We start from the raw sequence: 12,578 nt of genomic DNA on the forward strand, positions 1-12,578 counted from the left end.
TTGACAAAAGCATGCACATGGAAAAAGAGCAGAAGATGGAGTTTTGGCTTCTCTTCAGGATTCTCCATCACCAGCAGCCAAAGCCAACACACACACACACACACACACACACACACTCTTCCCCGCCTCCAGCATTCAAACAAGTTATTCCCCAGACACAATCTTAACTCTTACAACGCGTGGACATTATTTTTTACTGTGTTACCTGCTCTTTGTGTAGACTATATTGTATCTATATTTAATCCTGCATCAAAAAGCAATAGAAAACTCTTTTTAAAGAGAAATTAGGTAGGGACTTTTTCACTGGAGACTGAGAAGGAAAATGTCAGCTCCTAGGGATCCCCCGCCCCCACCCAAAATAAATTACTATGCAAACACAGTTGTAACTTAATCACTGAAAGCATGAAAAATAACAGAAAGGGGGATATTATTGAAAAATATTGTGCTGTGGTGGTGATAGCACTAAATCTGAAAGATCGCTGTGTGTATTAGTCACTACATTAATGCAGTTAGTGCGTTACCAATATCTCTATGAAAAAGAACAATTTGTATTTGAGTAAACCTGCAAACACGGCTTATAAATTTGGCCTTTATTTCAGCAAAAGGAGCATTCTATATAATTTTGGTTGTCTGAATTTTATTGTCAATTACTTTCAGCTTCAAAAGAATTTCCTTTACCCTGTTATTCCTGCTAATGTAATGATTCTTTAGCAAACACAGGATTTTAGCTTCTTACTATCATTACATCTTTAGGCAGAGAAATTGGTGCATGGTCCTGTCCCCTGCTTCCAAGGGTGTTTATTGAAGAAATCATTCTGAAAACAAATTGGAGCCATAACAATAGCAATATCAACCAACGGCAACAGCAATTATTTTTAAATAGCATTTAATATGCAGGTAAGATTTTAAAATGCACTTATTTAGATGTGCAGTTGAATATATTGCTTTTATATTTGCAGTGTAGTGTTTGTTTATTATTAATATAATTCGATTAAATAAATGTAATTTCAGTTTGTTGTAGGGTTTCATATAAAAAAAGAGTAAGTATATTTTTCTTAAACCAAAGGCTTTGTATTCCTTATCGTGTTTGTCCTTACAGTATCCCTAGAAAAAGAAGTGAGTAGAAACCCTGGAAAGAAAGGGAAAGTTCACTTTGTCCAGGGTAATCCACTGGCTGAGAAGGGATTTGAAACCCAAAACTCTCAATTCCCAGTATATCCTCTGAATACACTTGTCCTCAAATATGCTAAAAATAGTGGGTTGTACACCACTCTCTTTGTGCTTTACAAGGAAGAAAAAGTTCTGTCGTGTGTGACACATGCTTATTTGTTCCTATGCATGTTGTTTAAATAATAATAATAATAATAACAACAATAACAATAACAATATATGCACCTAAACCATGAAGCAGCCTTGGGCATCTAAAGCAATACATGTTTCTTTCAAAAACAAAACACGACTTAAGATAACGCATCTCAAGGTCAATTGAAGCAGGGGCGCACCAGGAAAGAAGTGTTTAAACTGCGGCAGACTTAACAGCTTAACCAATAAAGCTACTCCAGCCTTCAGTCAATGGGAATCAAAACAATGATTTCAAACTATTTTATTCAATCTACAGGCAGGATTACTGGGTGATGGGAGCCTTCTCCCCCACCCTTTCTTCTGATCTACAGAAGGTAGCCCTTTCTGGGTTTTGTTTTGTTTTGTTTTTTTGGTTTTTTTTAAAGCTTCCTTTTATAAGGAGTTCAATATGCATTTTTTTTTCATGGCTGCAATCACAAGGATACATACTACATTTTTAAAAAAATATCTTTTATACTCGTTTTGCAGTACTCAAAATCTCTTTCATTTACATTCATTGAAATTCTGCCATTTAGTAACCATTGATTTCTTTCAGATCCATGGCTAAGACCCCTCAAGTTGCCAAAGAGATCAGCTCAGTAATATAATATTTATATATATATTGTAAATGAAGTCATTTGCTGCCATAAGGAGAATAAAGGTAATGACCCAAAATAGGATAAATTGCCACATCAGTCATCATCATTAGGGGTTTCCACCTCTTGAAATAATTTGAAAACTGTCAATAAGGGAATTCGAAATATCACTTCTCCCTTTCTCTCAATCTCTCGCAAGCCCTGCCCTTTCACCCTTGGTTCAGCCTAAGTTCCTAAAAATAATATTTGGGGTTTTAATAGCTATTAAGACGTTGTATAACACGACTTAGATTTTATAGTAAATCGGCCTGAAAAACTGTCGCAACTGTTACACTCAAATATGTCCTCTGGGTTTTGTCTTTGGGGGGAACTCTTCTCTCTCTCTCTCTCTCTCTCTCTCTCTCTCTTTCTCCCTCCCTCCTTCCCTCCCTCCCCCTGTGAGTGTGTGCATGCCATTGTGTGTCATCCAAACAGAGCCTCCTGCCTAGCAAAGGACACTGAAGCTGGGCAGCGGCAGGAGCTGCGTCTCAGGCTTTAAGGACTACAGTAAATCTTCAAACAATTTATCCAAACAAAGGCCAGCGTGTAGAGAGGAGAGGGGAAAAAATACACGGGAAGCAGATGAATAAGCAACATCAATTATGGGGGGTTGACCTTTCTTGCCCCGCACCATGGCACAGATTTCACACCAAATCGCAGCAGATTGAAGTTGACATGCCTGGAGTGAACGCAACGGTCTCCACAATGTTGCCACTCTGCATTCACCGGGGCTGCTGAGAAAAGGAGAGGAGGGAGAAAATAATGGGGAGTGTGTGTGTGTGTGTGTGTGTGTGTGAATGAAAAATCACACATAATGGTCCTGGGTTTATTTTTACAGAGAGCAAAATAGCTCAATTTGAGCACTTAGACGGTCGAAATTGGCTCATGTGAGATACAGAAGGTACATCCAAGGGGACAGTTGAATCAAGGTGCCTTGAGCTACGTGGCCAGAAAAAGGGAGAAAAATTAAACACCGTTTTGGACATACATGTGGCTGGTGGATGCAGTATTAATAAGAAAGCATTGAAGAACATAAAGACTACACATTAAAAGCGTTTTGTAATAATATTAATAATATGAGGGGGTTGCTCATAATCACAAGTGTATGTACACATAGACTTTGTTCTGCACACACATGCACGCGTGCACACAGACTTTTTACATGGACACTAATCTGTATTTCTTGCTGAGATAACAAGTGGATCAAGGCAATCTAATCTGAGCTGCAAACGTTTGGCTCCTTCTTTGGCTACAATAAAAAAAAAGAACCTTCTTTCATTTAAAATGCAGGTTTTATCAGAGATATAAGTCTTGAAAAGAATTGCCTAGAAGAGATAAAACCATTCAACCAAAGAAAAAGCCACATTGACTAATGTGTATCAATTAAAATTCAGGTTCTGGCCTTTGGAACAGTCTATTTAAAGATTTACACACACACACACACACACATCGTAGACAGATGATTATTAAATATTTATATGTCTGCAAAAGGCAATGTGAACACATTTGCTTTGTTTATCCAGGGATATCCCCCCCCCCCGGCATTTATGTAGTTGCTTCATCACCTGGTTATTCACTAAACAGCTCCGCTAACAACCGTACCTTCTTGGTAGAACGTCAGTAAAAGTTTAATATATACCGGCACACTGGGAACAATCCAGAGGAAAGTGCTCTTGTGCAAGCCTCACTGCTCTGGTGCAACCCCCCTTGATTTCAATACACTTGCTTAAGAACTTCCCACTGGATCATGTCCACTGCCTTCATTAAGGGCATTATAGGGTCTGCTAAGATTTCATTTCATATACAGTGGTGCCTCGCAAGACGAAATTAATTCGTTCTGCAAGTTTTTTCGTCTTGTGAATTTTTCATCTTGCGAAGCACGGTTTCCCATAGGAAATGCATTGACGGTTTCCCATAGGAATGCATTGACGGTTTGAAGGAAAAGGCGCAAGACGTTTTCGTCTTGCGAAGCAAGCCCATAGGGAAATTCGTCTTGCGAAGCAACTCAAAAAACAAAAAACTCTTTCGTCTTGCAAGTTTTTCATCTTGCGAGGCATTCGTCTTGCGAGGTACCACTGTATAGTAAAGGTATTTCCACATGTTCTTCCAAAAATCAATTAAAACACCTGCCAAGAGGAGGGGCAACAGAAAGGATCTCATTCAAGAGTGTCACTTGGAACAACAGGTCTTAAGCTAACATTGCTGCTAGCACAATGGTACTTCCACACCCTCCAACATCCCTTTGATAAAAATTGGGACACCTGTGTTTTAGTGCCACGCTATTGTATGAGTCAGCTGGCTCACGCGGCAGCACAGCACCGAAAGACACGAACCCCAATTTTCACTAGAGGAATGTTGGAGGCTGCATTTTTAGTGCTGTGCCCTTGCAGGAGGCAACTGACTTGCACAACAATGTGGCTCAGCAGTGGTGGAATTGGAGGGGGGGGGGAAACAAGACATTCTGGGATCAAATCAGAAGCCAGGATGGCTTCTATAATTCTGGGAGTGTCTTGGGAAATTTGGGACACTTGTGGGGTATGGTATCTCTGTCTCTCGTAGTGATCTTGTTGCTTTGTGTGTTCTAGAACATGAGGAGGCCTTAGATAACCCCCACCTCTCTCAATGTATAATATAAGGATAAAAATAATGAGCCCAACTTCCAAGATTGCTGCAAAGCTTAGCATGACAATATTAACAAAAGAGTTTGAATACTGAGACGGAAACTTCAGGCCCAGAGGGCAACTATGAACTCAGGTCTCTCTACCTGGCCCTCAGGAGTCTCCTCAGGCTACATCACTCACCAGTCTTGCTTTGCATATGCCTTGAGTGGTTTGGGTTGTTTTTTTTTTTGCTAGACTAGAATGTGTCTTTGAACTATGATAATGCATTTTGCTTTCCTGAATAAGGATAAAGAATATGTGTGGAGACAAATCTATTGCACAAAAGTAAAAAATAGCATTATTTGTTCCACCCACTTTGGCTTCTCCCCACACCCAGAACCAACATTTGGCCCTCAAATGTTGCCATATTTTGAAGAGCAAAAAAGAGGACACCCAAGAGAAAAAGACACCACAAAACTTAAAAAATTGCTGGGGGGGGGGGGGCGATGCAGAGGAGAGGTATCTTATTGACATGCTATATGCAGAAAGAAGGCAGGGAATAATATAGGTTCCAGATCATGTAAACTGGGCGATAGGGGTGGAGAATAGGTTTATAGATCTGATTATTCAGATTCAATACACCCCTGCCTGCAACACCCCCCCAAAAGAAACTATACAGTGGTACCTCAGGTTAAGAACTTAATTCGTTCTGGAGGTCCATTCTTAACCTGAAACTGAAGCACCACTTTAGCTAATGGGGCCTCCCACTGCCGCCGCTCCACCGGAGCACAATTTCTGTTCTCATCCTGAAGCAAAGTTCTTAACCCAAGGTACTATTTCTGGGTTAGCGGAGTCTGTAACCTGAAGCGTCTGTAACCCGAGGTACCACTGTATACATTTTTTAAAAAAACCTTTTCCCAATGCAAGGAAAGGGTGGGGAAGCCAAGTGAAGAGCTCTCTGCCTGCTCAAGAGAGATTTTCCCCAGCATACACACAGCCCATTAAAAAACTCTATTACCCACCCACCCCAAAGTTTGCAAAATAATGCAAGAGTGAGGAGGGAAGAAAAGAAGGAAGGGGGATCAGGAGCAGGGGGGTGGAGTCAGGAGTCCAATCCGGAGGGAACCGCTGCCTCAGTCCCTCCCCTCGCTTCCCTCCCCTCACCTCTGCTGGGTGTGTACCCAGCCAAGTCTAGCCCCAGCCACCACAGCTACTGCCAGCCCCTCACTGCCTGGCAGGTGGCTCCAGAAGAGAGGGGACAGGGTGGAGAAAAGAGCTGGGCAGGAGAAGAGACAGAGAGAGATGCAAGACCGGCTGACCTTGGCAAGCGGAGCACAAGGATTGGGGCAGGGCAGACCAAACAAACAAACAAACCATTTTTGCAAATTCTAAAAAATGGACAGAATTTTTAAGCCTGAAAATGGGGACATCTCTTGGAAATTCCAGGTGCATGGCAACCCTAAAAGTATGCAGTCTTTGTGATGAAAAATGTTCTCCACTCTGCTAGTGCTATAGATGTATTAATTTTATGCCCAGCTATATTCCTCTGTACAATCTGAAGCAGGTCTGCCAGTGGGAGAATTGGACTGGTTTCTGGATTTTGTTATGATTATTTCTGCCCTGCAACCACCTGGTGAAGGGCAGATTAAATATATTACAAACAAATACACAAATTCTTCTGAACTAGACTGTATTGTTTCTATGTTTTAAGATGTTTAGCATTACATTAGCAGTACCACCTAAATGGTAGCACCAACAAGCAGCAATAGCTCTTTTGTAGATTCTGCTGTTGTGATAGAAAGGGTGGAATATAAATATTTTAATAAATAATTTTAGCCAGCACTATGGAAAGGACTCTGATGTCTGCACTATTTACAATGAAGCTTTTCTCCTGTTCTTAATCAATCACTTGCAGACACTTCCCAACTGCTGTTTTGCTTTCCAGGAGCCTTTGGTCATAAAATTTCTTTTCTCAAAGAATTGTTTTCTCCCATTTTCAACTTCCTTCCAGACAGGACATCCTTGTCTCCCAATCAACTGAGTTCATTTTTTTTACTGCAGGTCTAAAGGACTCATGGCATGCAAACATCCCATACTGAGAAGCTTAGTTGTTTGAAACGTATCTGCAAATATTCAGTACCTGTGGTTCTGGTGACCCCCATACATTCTAGAGTTCTGACCATTACTTATGATATCCAGTTGCTAAGTCAGTGTTTCAGGAAGAACAAGGAGAGGGCCATCAAGATAAAAGGAGAAGAAGAAATCCTGAAGATAAATGAATCCATGCTAGTTAACAAAAAGAGATTTGACACTTGCTTCCAGCTTCCACATGTTTTAGGCCTGAAAAATGCTCATTGGTAGATGACTTTAATCTAAGGTTACCAGATTTTTTTCAATGAATCCAGGGACACTTTTCAACTTCAATGGATTTTGTATGGGGACTGATGTATAAATCCGGGGACTGTCCCCGGGAAACGGGGACATCTGGTAACCTGAATTTAATCCAGAGACTGGGAACTTGTAGCCCTTCCAGATGAAGTTCCACGATTTCAACCATCCCTGACTATCGGCCAAACTGGCTGGGGCTCATGGGAGTTGTAGGCGAACAACATCTGGAGGGCTATAGGTTCCAGATTATTGAATTAACCAGTGTTCTGTGGCAAACTGATTGATGGCCTTGGATCAAAGATATTTGGGTTAAACTACTCAAACAGTCTTAAAGTTCATCAGGTGCTCTTGTGGTGTCCCTAACAGATCTGAGAGTATAAAATTTTAAGCCACCCTGTGCTTCTTGAAAGAAGGGCAGGGTTCAGATGTGATTAATATTTCTTTTAAAAATAAAATAAACCCACCTGCAAAATGTTCCCACATGTGAATGTAAGGAGCCAGCACAATTTCCAATCACACATATTTTAAATTATATTACCTTTCAGGAGGAAAACGAAGTCTTGCAAAATAAAGGCTAAAATCTCAAGGCTAATGTCTATGTTATGGAAATTAGAACTTGTAGCAAAGCACTCAAAAACACCCAAACTGAGGTATGCTATCACCAGACTTTGCACTCCTTTAAACTTGAGCTGAGAGTGATTCTGAGTGCTACAAGTGATTAATATTAGATAGGGAGATGAGGGGACATCCAGCCCACGCTTATCCCTCATAGGGAGCAGGCTAGCTGGTTCCCCTCCAATTCTCCCTAGACATGAATGGGTAGCATGGGATCAAAGAGATTGAGCCACAGGGTAGGGGTGGAATATACTCTCCTATAAGGTGTCACAAACACACATCAGACTCCAGCTCCCAATTTCAAGACAGTTTATTAATAATCTTGTTTAAGAGACCCAATGGGAAAAGGTAGAATGGGGCATGGAAGAAAATAAAGCAATTTTTTCTAATCATTTCTATCCTAATGTATCGACTTACAGACAGGCTCCTGGCCTCAAGGCAACCATGGATTGTCAGATGGATGACAAAGGCCGGTGTTTAAAGTGTTCTTGACCTACGTGGGTTCTGATTGGCAGGTGGCTTTGATGCAACAATGAGATGACTGCCCTGTAACCCAGCAAATGGCCAAGGATGAGGTAACAGTGGTAAGGAGATGGGAGCTATTGAAGTGTTAATTGCTGCCGGTGTAGTAATCTGTAACCTGTGTTTTCGAGCCTGCCGTAGGTAAGAGGTGATTTCTGTTTACATATGATTGAGAATTAGAGAAACTGGGTAATCTTAAAGGACAGGATGTGGGTGGGGCAGAACCATGCCACACTGCTTACCCATGGTGTTCTCTATCATGGGGAAAGACATTCCTGTCTTTCTTTTTCAACTGAGAAAAGAAATTATTTTGGCCTTTTTGTGTGTGTTTTGCCTATTGAACATTCTGTTTGTTTGTTTGTAATATGTTATCTTCTTTGAACAGCAAGATCTCACAATGAAATTTTACATTCCAATTCAGGACATAACACTATGTTTTAAATTCAAATACTATACTTGACCGTCGAACCCATTGGAAGTGAGGGGAAGAAAAGACTCTGAGCACATTGTAAGATATCTGGACCAAAAGGTGATTGGGCATAATTAAGGACACAAGTCTACACAGCCCCTACATCCAGTTTCAAAGGGGCCAGGAAAGACACACAATGCACTGCACTCCTTGAATACCAAGTACATGACACTTTACTTTGTGCATTTAGTTGGTATCTGTATTGCATCTGAACAGATAGATAGATAGATAGATAGATAGATATAGATATAGATATACAGTGGTACCTCGCAAGACGAATGCCTCGGAAGACAAAAACTCGCAAGACGAAAGAGTTTTTTGTTTTCTGAGTTGCTTCGCAAGACGGATTTCCCTATGGGCTTGCTTCGCAAGACGAAACATCTTGCGCCTTTTTTTTTTTAAACCACCAATGCATTCCTATGGGAAGCCGTCAATACACATTGGTGCTTCGCAAGACGAAAAAACTCGTAGAACGAAAAAACTCGCAGAACGAATTAATTTCATCTTGCGAGGCACCACTATATAGTTTTTATATGTACTGTTTTAATATATGTAACTGTTTTACATATGTCTTTATTATTTTGTAAATTGCTTCAGGGTGCCTCATGGGAAGCAATTTTTGAATGAAATTATTATTAACAACAACAAAAAACAACCACCACCACAACATAACACTCCATTTGAAGCTTAGCACAAAATGGCGACTTGATCCCTGCCCCATTTTCATGGGCACGGTGGCAAATATCCTAAATACATTGACATTTGAATGTCTGAAAGGTGGCATGAACATTGTACATTCCTAGTTTAACTATTTGCATACTGTATCCATGTGCTATGCTGGAGACACAAAGTAAGAAGTGGACCCACTTCACTGGCTTCTCCTTTCCCTGAACTATTTCCATCCAGGCTGGTCATCATATGAATTTTACCAATGGGGACCAGAGTTAGTGCCAGAGTATTCTTGTTTTCCTCTTCCAGCCCCAGCCCCTTTTGCTCTTGTGTCATGTCTTTTAGACTGTAAGTTTGAGGGCAGGGTTAGGGTTTGTTTTACTTTACATCATCCTGTTCTATGGTGATCTGTGCATTTGTCTGGGTGCCTTTTCAGCTGAAGAGCAGGGTAAGAAGATTGTAAAGAAAGAAAGAAAATTAGTCAAGACAACATAAAAGCACAACAAGGAGCGTATGCACCTTCAGGTCTCACTCTCACATTTTTATAGGGTACATGCAACACAGGGGCACCTATATCCCAAACATATGAAGTAGCCCATAGTAACAACAGCCATACTCAACACCAGACAGGAATGGACTTTACAACTAGGGTGCCAGAGAGAAATGAGGATTTAAAATCCTTATAGGATTAAAGATACCTGTGCAATATTGTTCCAAGAAATGTCAACAAATTCCTCCCTATATATTAGGATGAAACAAACCATGACATTCTGGCTGTAAACCCGAAAAAAGGAGGCATAGGAACAACTGAAATAAACACTAAGATTATCACTGATACTTCTAAAACTGAAAAGTCACAGATTAGTCCAGACAAAGTCCATTATTTTAGACATTTATATCTGTAAGTTGACAGAGCTACTACTTATGCAAGAAGCAATAGAGGTTACTGCCTTAAAAAAAAAGACTTCACACATTCCCTAATTAATTCAAGAAAGACTTCGAGTTTTAGATAATATTATTCCTTTTATCACTTGCCATCCAGCACTTGGTATAATGTCAACACTTACATCTTTTTCCCCCTCACCAAAATGATTTTAAAAACATTTTTTATCCTAAAATGTTCACCTCGATTTAAAAAAAAATTATCTCAAAGATAAGAGATTTCTTTCCATTTCAGTCCCACAACAAGGAGAATGTCAGCACAGCTTTTTTGACAGACAAATTATTGAATCAAAGAAAGAATATGCCATTAAACCCACAGGTTAGGAAGTGTCAGGAATGGCTTAAAGAGATATTCCATTTATCTTCAAAACATGCACGGAATGTCACTAATGTGTGTTTATCATGTATAATCAGACAAAGAAAATATCGAAATAAAGTACTCCTGCATACAATAGAAGTCTCCTTCCATCTCTCAAGATATCAGTGCTATTCAAATAGAATAATAATGATGAAACCCTTTTTTCTTGAAAATGGAAATCAAGCGAAATGTAGATAGAAATGATTTTCTGTAGTTGATGTACATTTCTAAAAGTGCATTAACAGGAAATCCAGAACTTTTTAGGTCAATTATATTGTCAGCATTGTCAATGCCACTGAAATGAATACCTAAGCAGCACATATTCCTGCTGGAACAGAGACAGAGAGTGAAATCCTGCCGTCTTTTATACTAGGAAGAAGGAAGGCACAGATGGATTTAAAGGGCTACTTGGTTATACAGCTGTCCTGTTCGTGCAAAAATTGCTCCAAACAATATTCAGTGCTACTCCAAGTTACATAGAAAACAAGCAGCAACATTTTAAAGAATACTTTGTATTTTTTATTATGATTTCTCCCAATTCTCGGTTAAATGTTTAGATCCAGTTGGAGGAAGCACTTTTACTCCTTATTTATTACACCTCTTTTCCATCCTTTCTACATGAAGGACTTTGTTCATGGTTCTTCTCCACCACTGTTACCCATGTTGTCACCACAACAATCCAGTGAGAGGTTAACCTAAAAAATGACTAACCCTAGGTCACCCAGGCTGCATTCAGACTGGGGTTTTTTGTGTGAAGGTTTTTACTTGTTATAATATTGCAATCTGCCCCGGTTACCAGTGTTTATGTCACAGTGCAGTAACATATTGTTTTATGGAACTGTGGCTTTTTGATCAATATGCCGCCATGTCATACTAAATTTTAAATGGTGAGAAAGAACTTTATGCTGGTAGACCACCCGAAATTTCATCAATGCGATTTTCTGAGTTAACAGGGTTGCAAATGGATTGTTGGGGAGGAAAATTAACAGCTGAGCAGGAATTGGAATCTCAGTCTCTCAAGTCCACATCTAATACGCTAGAGCAGGGGTCGTCAACCTTTTCATACCTACCGCCCACTAATGCATCTTTCTTGATGGTAAAATTTCTTTAACGCCCACCAGTGCTCGATGGAAGGAGGATTCAGCTTGTGCCGTAGATCCCCCTACCACCCACCTAGAATCCTGAAACACCCACTAGTGGGTGGTAGGGACCAGGTTGACAACCCTTGCTCTAGAGCATGGGTAGGCAAACTAAGGCCCGGGGGCCGGATCCGGCCCAATCGCCTTCTCAATCCAGCCTGTGGACAGTCCGGGAATCAGCGTGTTTTTACGTGAATAGAATGTGTCCTTTTATTTAAAATGCATCTCCGGGTAATTTGTGGGGCCTGCCTGGTGTCTGCAGAAAGCTGTCTGCAGACAAATGCCGGTTCCCTTTACCTGAAGCAAGATGAGCGCCACATCCCATAGTTGCCTTTGACTGAACTTATCTGTCCACAAGGGACGCGGGTGGCGCTGTGGGTAAAACCTCAGTGCCTAGGACTTGCCGATCGCATGGTTGGCGGTTCGAATCCCCGCGGCGGGGTACGCTCCCGTCGTTCGGTCCCAGCACCTGCCAACCTAGCAGTTCGAAAGCACCCCCGGGTGCAAGTAGATAAATAGGGACCGCTTACCAGCGGGAAGGTAAACGGCGTTCCTTGTGCTGCGCTGGCTCACCAGATGCAGCTTGTCACGCTGGTCACGTGACCCAGAAATGTCTGCGGACAGCGCTGGCTCCCGGCCTATGAGCGCACAACCCTAGAGTCTGGGAAGACTGGCCCGTACGGGCAGGGGTACCTTTACCTTTACCTTTATCTGTCCAGAGGTCCTATACCTTTTACCTTAGTGCATGGAGATGTATTCACCTTGCTTTCTTTGATAATTCCCCATAGCTCCTTCACCCCATGACACAGAATCAGCAGTCATTTGAGATGTGGAGCACTCTAAAGTATCAGTAGCCTGCCAAGTGGGGGAGGCATATAGAGAGATGAGGCATGGGTGTGG

At 41.1% G+C, this 12,578-nt stretch overlaps 1 protein-coding gene and 1 long non-coding RNA gene across 3 annotated transcripts in view; one reads left to right on the forward strand and one right to left on the reverse strand.

Moving 5' to 3' along the window:
* LRMDA (leucine rich melanocyte differentiation associated) overlaps positions 1–12,578 on the reverse strand; it is a 740,402-nt gene that overhangs the window by 351,381 nt on the left and 376,443 nt on the right. The gene's annotated exons all lie outside the window — the stretch shown is intronic.
* LOC310677599 lies at positions 2,448–2,963 on the forward strand. Its single transcript, XR_014511318.1, has 2 exons — positions 2,448–2,483; positions 2,815–2,963. It is a non-coding gene; the product is annotated as an uncharacterized lncRNA (long non-coding RNA).

This window comes from Podarcis tiliguerta (genome assembly GCF_965153285.1).
Source record: "Podarcis tiliguerta genome assembly, chromosome: 5".
Classification (NCBI taxonomy): domain Eukaryota; kingdom Metazoa; phylum Chordata; class Lepidosauria; order Squamata; family Lacertidae; genus Podarcis; species Podarcis tiliguerta.